Raw genomic sequence first — 12,902 nt, 5'->3', positions numbered from 1 at the left:
TCTGAACGGTTCACGGAGGGGAAAAACCAAGGGATGTAATAATTGAGTCTTTAAAAAATTATTGACACATTCGATCTCTACGATGCGTGTAAAAGTCCATAAGAAATAAAACTACACGGCGCAACCTTGAAAAATGATTCAAAAATAAATAAAAAATTCACATGTACTTTCCATATCATTGGTTATCTTTATCAAACACGAAAATTATGAAATTCAATTTTTTTTACATATGAGCCATCCTACTGTATGCACTCAGGTATGTCCAAAATTTCCAAACACTTTTTGTTGAAATCCATCTTGAATGATCAGTTTTTTCACAACTTGATACGTTTTTAGTAAACCTTCTCACAATGGTTGGTGGCGCGTGAACTAACTCGAGTTGAACGCGCAGCGCGTTTTATAGGGAAGAATTCCATATAAAAAATTCCAGATAATTCGATGAGTTCAGATAAGTTTCAAGGTGAGCGAAAAATCGACCACGCACTAATCACATGTTAAAACTCCCAATTTTTTTGCCAAAATTTACATTACAAAGCATTCATTTCCAATAATTGAAAAAATTTGTTTGAAAAAAATTGAAAATTATCTTTGGAACATTCCAGTCAGGTATTTACGTCTTACAAAATTACATAATCTTTGCGGTAACAAACACGTGCAAAGTATCAAATCTCAGCTGGTTGAAAACAATTCTTGGAATTGTTGACTACGTGACCGTTCAAAACAATTCTCAGAACTGCTTACTGCGTGGACGTTCAAAACAATTCTCAGAACTGCTTACTGCGCGACCGTTGAAAATAATTCTCGGAACTGGTCGCTTCACTGTCGCTCAAAACAATTCTCAGAACTGTTTACCGCAGATATTGAGTTTGCTGATAATATATGTGAATACAATCCTAATATTATGTTATCTACATTCAGTGCAAATTCAAAATTTTGGACTCTGTCGGAATCCGATGATGAAGAAGATGGGCGGGCGATATCTGTGTATACTCGAAGCGCTCAAAGAAAAATCCTATATTACTGTGATTCTGAATGTTGTGATTTTTCAAAATGGTATATTTCCGACTAGCACAACCTATTTAAAATGTCTCATGATTATTTCATCCCCATTCTCACGCATGATAAATATTCAGTAGTAATACCCACAAGAGCTTCAAAATTATCTAGTATTTCCCGATAGCTTCATTGCAAACAAATGAGGGTATCAAGTTTTGTAGGTTAGCCTAAAAAAACTCCCGAGCACTTGCGCGAGGGATTTTTCTGCAAAACTTGGCACGATGGTTCGTTTGCAGGGGAGCTCGAGGGAAATACCTGATTAATGTTGAATCTCGAGGGATATTTGTCGGATTATTTTTCCCAATCGTATTTTGGCCAAGCCGAGTGCAGTAGACATCAGGAGATGGATTGGGGAATATTTGAAGAAATTATGTTAATAGAATAACCCGATTTCCGTAGACTGCCAAATAATAAGATTCTATCTGGAATGAGCTGAAAAAGTGAAGAACTACTGCGAAATATTCAGAAGCTAGCAGGAAATATCCGGAATAAGACTGTCGGGTAGCCTCAAATACAGCGCTCTGATTGGATGAAATCCGATTGGGAAAAATAATCTATAGAAATTTTAAAGCTCAAATGTTCTGCGTTTTTTTCCACTGTATTTTTCATCTCTTCTTACACATAAAGTTGGAGCAAGAAAACTTGGAAAAATCTAAGCCAAGGAATTCCTATTGAAAATATCGTAATGGAAAAAATTCAAACTCAGGAATTTAATTGAAAATGTCGCAATAGAATGAATTGTATAGAAAAAATCGAAGGCTATCAATTTTTTCTATAGAATATTTCCAATGAAGTCAGCTGAAAAAACCAATAGAATTCCATTTTTTCTATCCAACTTATTCTATTGAGATATTTTGGATGGAAAATTCCTCAGTTTAAATTTAAATAATTTTCTACTCTATTTTTCTTCAGGTAATTGAATAGAATAAATAGTGTTAAACGAAAACGTAGAAAATTTAAGCTGAGGAATTTCTATCGAAAATAACTCGATAGAATTTTCTAGAAAATTCACTAGCTTTTCTCAAGGAAAAAGTATACAATTCGAAAAGATTACATTTAAAATGTATTTTTTTTTTCAATAAAAAAGTAGAAAGTTACATTTGAGTAAATGAAAAAAAGCTTTACAGGGTGTCCCATGGAAATGTGTGAAAACTGTTTGATTATTTTTTTTTTACTGTAAACAGGGAAAAAGAGAAGGAATACAGTTCCGGATAGAGGAGAGTTGTCATTTTTATTTCACCGTATATTCATTATTGAAACATGTAATTCACCGAACAAAAATAGTAGCTTACAAAAATTGTACGTGACAAGTGTGATTAATAGTAAATGTTTTCGAAATGAGAGCCTTAGAAATGAGAGATGATAAACTGTATTAAGAATTTCAAAAACTTCGTGAGTACGGTGGGGAGCTGCTCCATCCTGCATAAAATAAAACCCATTGACAAGCCCTCTTTTTCTGGCATGAGGGAACAATTTTTTTTCTAACAGTCTTTTGTACTTATTCCCGGTAACGGTAGATTCGAAAAAATATAGTTACACACCCTTCATGGGGAGAGCACCCCAAACAGTGACTTTCTGTGGATGAGCAGATTTCGTAACAAAAAAATTGGGTTTTTCAGATCCCCAAAATCTCAAATTATTTTTGTTCACGTAGCTGTCTAGCCAAAAGTGTGCCTCGTCAGAAAAAACAACTGCTGTTTCATGCAGCTCGCCATTTCCGAACATTTGCGTCATTCTTTCACAAAATTCCTTTCGTCTCTGAGTCCCCTCCTCTGTCAAACGCTGACACATCAATATTTTATATGGATGAAGTTTCAAAATTTTTGAGGGATGATGACGTTTGGATGCCCTGGGAGCCGGACGTACCCAAGCGGATTCCATTTTCAACTGTAAAAAAAATATCATAAATAATCTCATTGATCAGTGATAAGCGTTATTAACTGCACATAATCTTCTTAATTAATAAATCAAATTTTATTGTGGATCGTCTTTGGATTTTTTACTTTATGGATTAGTCGGTTGTATAAGTCACAAATCTTTCTACATTATCGGTCAATTAGTACAGTGAATTATCTTTGGATTTTCAACTTCATTGATTAATCAATAAAGTAGGTCGCGTAATGATCCACAGTGCTAACTGATCGATAATGTAGGAAGATCTGTGATCTATATAACCGACTAATCAATAAAGTAGAAAATCCAACGACGATTCACAGTAAAATTTGATTTATTAATTAAGAAGTTTATATGCAGATAATTACACTTGTCACTGATGAATGAGATTATTCATGATAACTCAAGTTATCTATCGCTGGATGAATCAAAATTATGGAGTCAAAAGTGTTGTGGTGAAGATGATAAATTTTACAATAATGATTTCAAATTTAAAACTATTAAGAAATCATTTTTTGAATTCTAATTTAACTGAAAAACAGAAAATTAGTGTGATGCAAACATAGAATACTTACGGTAGAAAATGAACTGACAGGTCGATGAGATGTTCACTAATATGCACACTACGATGATGAATTTCGAACTGATGAAAAATATATTATAAATCCCCACTCCCGTTTCCCCCCTTACCACCCAATATATTTACCGGCTAAAAAATAAAACACCATGTGTGTGAGAACAATCACAAAGATGTCATATTACTTCTCAGCGCGAATCATTAAGACATACCAAGCATATAATAATAAATCTCAGTCAGTGATCGGCATCAATCATTATTCCAGAAATATTAAGAGAATTATTTCCCCAAATAACCGAATTCATTCGTTTATCATTGGAACTTAGGAAATAATAAATAATTGAGAATTTAAATTTTTTCAATAACTATTAGGCAAATAATTGGAAATTTTCAAAAAATGTTAGAGATTCTCAAATAATCGTCATTCTTCCGAATTCGATTATTGATTGGTAAAATAATTCGGAATTCAAATATTTAATTGTTGATTAATTTAATAATTAAAAATTGTTGAGTTCTATTGATGGAGTATTTATGAAACTAATGGTAATGATAATTTATGATTATGCCTATCTCTGATCTCAATTCAAGAGAAGATCATAATGCCTAAAGGAGGTTAGGCGGTGTTTGAGGTGAATTTGAGAGTGAATTTCTGTGGTTCCCGGTAGCTTAGTCGGTAAGAGTGCCCGGCGCGTATCTGGAAGACCCGGGTTCGATTCCCGGCTGGGTGAAGCGGAAATGTTTTCTCTCTAAATTCTAATTCTCTTAGAATTACAATCAATACAGTTCAACTGTATCATACATCATACATCAATACAGTTTTCAACTCGCGAAAATTTCCAGATTTTCCTCAACTTGAAAAAACAATGATATAACAAAAAAAACACTTAACGTACAATAAATAATTCGCTATTTCAATAATTCAACGTCTACTTCTGAAAAATCATCCAATTATTACAGATGTATAAATTCAAAATTATGAAAAAGGGAATACGGAGAATACTTCATTCAGAATGAAGAATTCAAAAAATCGGATACAGCATTTAGAATTAGAGGACAGCACTCATGATCATTAATCAGTCGATCATCCAGTGCTCTACAATATCATCCAACGAAGTTGTCCATTTCTCCCCCTCATTCCCTTACCAACCGCCTACCTGCCTCGGCAATATATGCCCCTTGCGCTAACATGTGATTCCCCCTCCATCCGTACATGATATTTCACTCCCCTGAACCTCTCACCGATATGTGATTTTGCCCCCCCCCCCCTCCTGACCCACATTACTAATTGACCTACTACCTCGACCCCCCTCGCCCAGATTTGATTCAACAGCACTTACTGGCCCCATCAGCGTGTGCACGGCTGCCTCCCAACCCCTCCGCCGCAGCTCCCCCCTGCCCGACCCCCCTCGCCTACATTTGATTTAGAAGCGGCTACTTGCCTGGCTAATCCCGCCCACCGCTCTACGTGACATCTCGCTGGTCTCCGCCAGCGCGACTGCCCCGATCCCCCTCACCCACATTTGATTCAGAAGCGTCTTTGCCATACTACTGACTTTTCTAAGGAATCGATGAACGGCTGCGGTGTCATGAGGAAGAGACTCAGAAACTAAAACAAAATTATTAGACTTCAACTCGGTGCCATCTCGGCCTAAGAGCGATAGAGATTGGTTCAATGAAGCTATGGAGATTCATTGACGCTCTTGCTCCCCCAACTCGAATTCTGCATTAGAGTTCTCCGAGTCACTGAATTCCGACAGTATGTCCAGGTGGTCTGACACTTCTTCACACACTAACTACACAAGGTTATTGTGTCTGCTCTTCAACATGGCTATCAACTAGGACTTTAGAAGTGTCATTGCACGTTTTGCTTTTCTTCTTCAATGCTATGTAACAAGAACTGCAAATGAACTTGCCATCACCGAATTCTTCCGGAAATTCTGCACGAAACACATCACTCACTTTGAAGCCTGACTTAGAGATTCGGAAGTGACTTTTCTTCCCGAGTGGATTGCAACAATGCTTACAGCCAGGCATGATTTTATAAAGTTCACGAAGCTCTTTTGTTTTAAGTACTTGTCACGATTTCTCGTCAACAAATGTGTTCGAAAATTTGAGCAATCTATATTTATGCACTTCTGGCGAGAATGAATTATCTTCCATTGGCTAATTGAACGATCGGTCATATTCTGTCTCAGCCAATCAGTAATTCAACCATCAATAAATTTCATGTACTCCAAGTACTCCTCCCTTTCGGATGTATATTGCACTAATTGAAACCTAAACTGTATAATGCCACCAGTAGATGAGTTATAAAATGTAGAATTTCACGCCACCCAAGGCAGGGCACTTCCTGTGGCGTGGCTGACCTTATGCACCAGTTGACTGTCCATTGACATTACCGGGACTCATTTAATTGTCAATAAGTAATGTGAAAGTCAGGAGTGCCTGTTTTGCAATTTCCCGAAATTCATTGTTCATTGAAGTTCGAAGAAAATATCACGCTGAGAACACATTGGGTATGATTCACTCCGCTCGTTTCCCTAACATCACGTGTATCGCGGGAAACCTGTGACTGGCGCAATTTCATAAGAAACTCAATATCCCGCGAACTACTGGAGATTCGTGAACGCCAATTATACCGGCAATTCTTCGATATTTACTCTACAACTGTTCGGTTTTCCACCGAATTATTTATTCCACACACACATTCACAGACACGCATGCACTCTGTAAGGATATTTTCCCGGGTTGTTCACCCAGGAAAAATCCAAACTACTTTTAGCCGTCTTTATCGCTCAATAGTCGGGCGCCAGCCGAACCTTCACGGGAGGTTCGACGAAAACCGGCCTCTGAGGCAAACTCGTCCACTCAGAGGACTTCTGTGGCCGGACAAAGGGTTGCCCAGCTAGCATCAGTGTGACACGGTAGAGTGGGCGAGGTCCACCAGGAGTATCTTATGCCAAACGTCACCAGCCACTATTTGAGGCTGGACATTAAGCCTCACGGCCTAATCATCCATGTAAAGTGAATTTACTCTCGTCCTGGAGTGTTTTTCACTCTCTCAGTAGGCTTTCGCCTCCCGAGTATTTCGACTCGGGAGGGTTTTCAAAATTAAATGCGAATCAGCCGGGACTCCTCAGAGCCTGGGACGCCGAGAGGCTGATCCGACCAAAGTGGAACACTGTTACCCACTTCACGACCACCCACACTCTCGGCCACCAGTTACCGCTTCGGTCATCGCGCGTCACCGTCTCCGGGTACTCGAATGTCGGCACATGGTCGGGTCGACAGGAGGACGTTCTCTCCTCCAGACCCACGGGCCCATGCGCACATTTGTTTCGCCGAGCCGGATAACGCCGGAAACAACAAAGTCATCACTAAGAGTTCCGAAATAATTTTTTTTCCATTTGTAGGGGATGCAGGAGCATCCCCCTACGTTCGCTACCATCAGTTATGCACCTGGCCGCGCTGAGCTATTCGTCCACCATTCCCGTGGCCATCTTTCAAGCCAACACTACAGTATATATCGGAGATATCCTTTCGACTTCCCCGCTCGAGCGTCCGCATTCGACTAACTCAGAATCTTACTAGGGCCTTCTCCCCCTAGTCTGGATAGCTCAGCGACGATAGGTCATTCCGTTACCCTATCCCCACTAATCAACCCGACGGGATCCCGGGGGTACCAGTCCTCTCACCTGGCCGTTGGTCCCTAGTCTACTCTGATATAGCCTATGGAATCGCCCAGTTGGACAGCCGTTACGTCGGCCCCTTTTCCCCTAGCACATGCTGGACGAATTCCAAAATAGCGATAGTCTAGTAACGTCCTCCAGATCTCCAGGGGTCGCGGTTTCACCCATAACCGCTATGCCTTAGGTATTTCATCGGTTTGTCGCTCAGTTCATCTAGTCGCGGCTTCCTTCAGCCGCCTCTAGATGTCGCCTCATGTCGCAATTTTAGAGTTCACGTATCTTTTTAAGGAGATTTCAACCCATAACGAGAAAATCTCATTACAACTCACACAAGCTTCGCTCGCATGCACGCATGGCATTTGCATTTCGGCCATCGTACAGTGTACTTTAACTTTCTCCGAATCGCTCTATTGTTTGCGCTCTGCGTTGTAAGTTCTGTGAACTATTTAATAATATTGTGACCCGCGTTATTTCTTTGACCATCTCGATAATTATTATTAATCAAACATGTAAATATTGACTGGTTATTATAATTCAATTGACTGTATTTGACCAACGTGCCCGTGTTGTGATTTTTGGACCTTCTCTTGCTCCTGTTAAAATCCATTCATATCTCGCTTATCGCTCGCTTATTCCACAGATCTCAGACCTGGCATCAAACAACAACACATTTTTTTTTTCGCAACCTGCCCTCATGATTTGCTGTTAACTTTTCCATTTGTTTATTGATTAATTCATTGTAAATCCTATTTTTTCGAGTCTAGATTTTTTTCGCTGAAACATATACCTATTATGAATAAACAAGTTTTTTTGCATTTCTTTGATAAAATTCATATTTATCGAGTTATAATTTTTTTAAAAATAACTCACCTGCAGGGATCGGCAATAATCATTGATTCCCTAATATTTTTAGAAATAATTCCTGTACCAAAAAAATGTTGATACACTCGAGTCACCAAACTAATATCACACAAGATATTGAAAAAGAAATGAAACTGTTTTCAAGTTTCTGATTATCACTTGAACTAGATGAATTTTGAGATTGAAAACTGAACTGTCTTAGTAATTTGATGAGAAAATACAAGAGACCTCTAGAATCGTTCTGTACTTCACGATGGTACTCAGAATACTACTCTTCTTCTTTCTTGTGGACAGATTTGGAATTACTGGGGACTAGCAACATGAAATTTTCAACATTTACGCGGGAAAGGTCTTTCTTCAAAAAAATAAGGAACTAATGGACCCAGACCTTTTCTTCAATTGCTGGAACGTGCTAGTTCGTTCAATTGCAGGATTAAGGGGTTTCCCAGTTATCTATGATTCTACTACTACCTCCTCCGATCTTTCAACTCTCTTCACCGTCTGTCTGTCGTTATACTGGGTCAAAGAAACCAAACAATATTGAAAAATAAAAAGTAAATAAATTTTAATGAAATATAGTTTTTCTGTTTTTCGTTTGAGACGAAACAATTCCAATTATCACCCTCAATCGTCAGTTGCTACTCGCCATTTTCCGGTTATTCCATCAATCGGTAATTACAACAAAAGATTGTGCATTGGATTCTCAATCGACAATCACTATTGGGGTATGATCCATTAATAAAAAAACTAATAATCGGAATTACTAAGGGATCGATTATCATTTCAGTCATGAATGAAAACCGCAAATTAGATAATTGATCGAATAATTCACTACAGGAAATTAATTGATTCTTCAGTCCATTAATAATCAAAAATATAAATTTCCCAATTATTTTGATAATGTTTCATTGAATTACCAAATTGTTGAATTTCGAATTAATTAGTCATTTCAATGATTAATTATCTATTATTATTAGTTGTATTATTAGTCGTCAATGGGTATCAAAATCGGCCCCATAAACTGGTTGATGGATAATTTCAATCATTGAGTATTTGATTATCCAGTTAATTGTTCACAGAGAGAAAAAATGGATTAGCTTTTAAAAAGTTTCTAAATTTTAGAAACCGTGGTTTGTAACCTTCAGCTGTCTAAAATCTAGAAACTTTTTTCCAAGTTTTGGAAAAAAATTGTTTAAAATCAATGATAGAAATTGGGATTAATTTTAAACCAAAATATTCTTAATTTTATAAAAAATATTTTCTGAAATCTAGAACATTTTTTTCATTTTTGAGGGGAGATTTTGCAAAGGGGGGGCTTCATGTATGGGGGGATTATACACGGCGGTAGTGATATTCAGGGGGAGGGGGAAGTCTCATATACGGAAAGATTTCACTGAATAGTGGTTTATCAATGGTGAAAGGGTTTTACATAAGCGGGTGTTGGTGTAGGGCAGAGCGTAAAACGGCGGATTTATAGGGTGAGCCATATATATGGGGAGGTTGTAGAGAGGGGAGTTTTGCAAAGAGGGAGGTTTTGTAAAGAGAGAGGTTTTGTAAAGAGGGATGTTTTGTGAAAGGGTGAATTATTCTTGGGGTGAGCTTTTTTTATAGGGGGTCTATTTCGGGAGGGGGGGTGTACATCGATAATTCAGTGTAGGGATCAGCATAATTGTAAATTATAATTAATATTATTTGATTACTTGGATAATCCATAATTCGAGGGGATGATTTTTCAATTAATTAAGCAATGGGTGGGGGGGGGGGGTTACATCGATAATTCAGTGCACCCGGGGGGTGTCCCCCACCGAAATAGACCCCCTATTACAAAGCCCACCCCAACAATAAGACATGGCAATTACCGAGAGCTTGGTGCTGAATTTGAAAAAAATTGTAATGAGATTTTAATTCATTTTTCTGCTCTAAACGATGTTACAAGCCTTGTAATAACGTTAATTCGTTGGTGATGATGTGCAACATCAGGCTGTGGGCAATGTCTTTGTTATTTTTTGTTCTTCATATTTTATATAATATTACGATTGACGAATCGAAAATGAAAATCATTGCTTATGAGTGTTTTGGAGTTTTGTTCGGCTCAAATAATTCCTGTCGTACTGATAATATCTATTAGGGGCTGGATGGTGCGCTCAATTATAGATGGACACCCCCCTCCCAACGACTTGCAAGGAACACTAGGTAGGTGTCCGCCCGCAAAACTAAGTGCCACGTATTTTTTATATCGGCCCATACGGGGGTTTAGGGGGTGAAACTGCCCTCTGAAGTTGACCACCTCCCGGGGTATTTCTTCAATTGCGCACATAGGGACAATATTTAGACAAATTTTTTGCAATATAACAGGTCATGGCCACGCACGAACGACGCATTCTCATGTGAACTTTCATGAGAATGAGCAATGCAGCCGCGACGGCTCTGTTCAAGAAAGTGCGCGTTAATTACAAATCGGATTTTCTTTGTGAAATGAAAAATTGTTGGAATACGATTGATAATTGAATACCTTGAAAGCCAAGAATGGAATGAAACAAGTGGGAATTTTTTTTTTTAATCGCTATTTTACATCGCTTCGACCCGGTTAGAGTATACTGCGATGATGATTAAGACTTTAAATGGTTAGATCGCACCATTCCCCCCGGCCGAGATATGAACTCGGAACCTTTCGCATGTGAGGCAATGAACTTACCCACTGCGCCAAGCCACCGGGCGGGAAATTACGTTTGTCGTCATAATATAGTATGGTTATTTTTGCTAATAAATTACCAATACATTTCCGAATGCTCATTTTGCACCGCATTTTCTTCTATCGTATATAATTCATTGTTTGATAATCCTCTTAATAAGAAAAACATGCATTGCAAATTGTCATGGCGGAGAACATGCATTTGGAAGTGTCATGGCGGAGGGCGGAGGCATGAATTTCCATGAGGTTGAGCAATGCGGCCGCGACAGCGCTGTCTAAAAAAGCGCGTGAATTATAAAGTGGACTTATCGCTTATAAACTAGACTAAGAAACAAACATCTTGTATATATTGAATACATCAGCGCATATTTTCTATACATGGATTTGTTTATAATGACGGGAATGTGAAATTATTTTTGTGTGATGAATGTTAAAAATTGAAAGATAGTTGAAATGATTGATAATTAGATGAACTGGGCTTGATGTCAAGAGTGGAATAAAATAAAAGTGGTTAATTGCTTTCATCACAACATAGTCAATATATTTTGGCTCATAAATTAGCAATGCGCTTCCACATGTCAATTTCTATAACAATGGAATTTGAATTGAATTCAATGATTTATTGAATTCAATTTGTTGACATTGCCTCAATGTTGGCAGCGAACATTGCACCAAAAATATTGGTTTCAATATAAAAAAAATGGGTTTCAATATATTGGGATAAGTGATTATGAAATGATCAGACACACTGGTTTATAGATATAATGGTTTTATTAAGGCACGTCTCTCGTCGAGGCTATTCAGTCGATGTGCTTGGCACGAATGAGGCGTAGTCGCCACGGCAACGGCTTGGGACGGGATCGGCGCATGCGCACGGTCACATATATAGAATATATAGAGTTACATATAGAATATATATATGATATGTGAGGAACAGAGCAGGAGTCACTTCCAATACTACCTCCCGACTGCTTCTGGATCCTCAGTTTCTTTGGAGATTCACAATCATCTACTTCTTCCTTTTCCCTAAACAAACATATAAACAGCAGTTAAATATTTACATTCATTATTTTATCGACTTGACGTTTATGCAATTCAAACGCCAGAGGTTTAGTAAACACGTCGGCTAATTGATTTCTTGAACTAATCCATTTAACTTTTATCAGATTTAGCTTCACACATTCTTTGATGTGGTGAGCTTTTACGTCAATTATGTATCTTAATTTATTCCCCCCACTAATCTCTGTACTACTCGTTGGCACCATGTTGTCACATCACAACGTCATTGGCAACTGGGGTGGAAAAATTCGTTTTAAAGAGTTGAAAATAGATAACAATTCTTGACTCGCTTCATTCATCGCGACATATTCAGCCTGGCAAGTAGATAGAACAACGTACGATTGTTTATGAGTTCTCCAAATGATTGTGTCACCATACAGTTTAATTACATAACCGCACGTTGTCAGAGATCCTCTGCAGTCAGCAAAACTAGCATCAGAGTATGCTTCAATCGCGTCAGTCTCACCTGCATATCTCAGACCCAGAGTAGATGTACCTCTCAAGTACATCTCCTCTCTCTTTTAACCATTTTCCAATCTTCATCTGTTGGATTGATCTCGTGTCTGCTTAATACATTGACTGCATAGGAAATATCGGGTCTTGTCGTATTGGCTAGATATAACAAGCTACCAACAACCTCTCTATATGGACAATTCAATTTTTCATTTCGTGGAACAAAAATCTCACTATCAACATCATGCTCTCTCTGTCTTCACTCGTGGTTAGACGCTTGTGTTTTCAACATTGGAGTTCTTTGAGGATGGAAATCCTCAAATCCATATTTAATTAATATTTTCTGTACATAATTTTCTTGCACTCAGTTTTAAAATTTTGCTCTCGCGATAGCGTTTAATTGATATGTTCAAAAATTCTTTAGGTTTACCTAATACTGCCATTTCAAATGCACAACTCAAGGCTGTTTTAACTTTTTCAAGTTTACTTTTATCATTGCTTGCCATTATAATGTCATCGACATACAACAGTACTAGTTTCAAATCGTAATTCATCTGCATTATTTAACTTTCTGTCCGAAATTGAGAAATCAAAGTTTGATTGTACATGTTGATCAAGAGCC

At 38.0% G+C, this 12,902-nt stretch overlaps 1 protein-coding gene across 4 annotated transcripts in view; it reads left to right on the top strand.

The window, feature by feature from the left end:
• LOC107040840 overlaps window positions 1–12,902 on the top strand; it is a 235,035-nt gene that overhangs the window by 130,862 nt on the left and 91,271 nt on the right. The window lies entirely within an intron of this gene.

This window comes from Diachasma alloeum, unplaced genomic scaffold (assembly GCF_001412515.2).
Source record: "Diachasma alloeum isolate Michigan unplaced genomic scaffold, Dall2.0 Dall_scaffold_00345, whole genome shotgun sequence".
In the NCBI taxonomy this organism is placed as follows: domain Eukaryota; kingdom Metazoa; phylum Arthropoda; class Insecta; order Hymenoptera; family Braconidae; genus Diachasma; species Diachasma alloeum.
The sequence above is the reverse complement of the archived record's forward strand: the minus strand, read 5'-3'. Positions and strand labels throughout refer to the sequence as shown.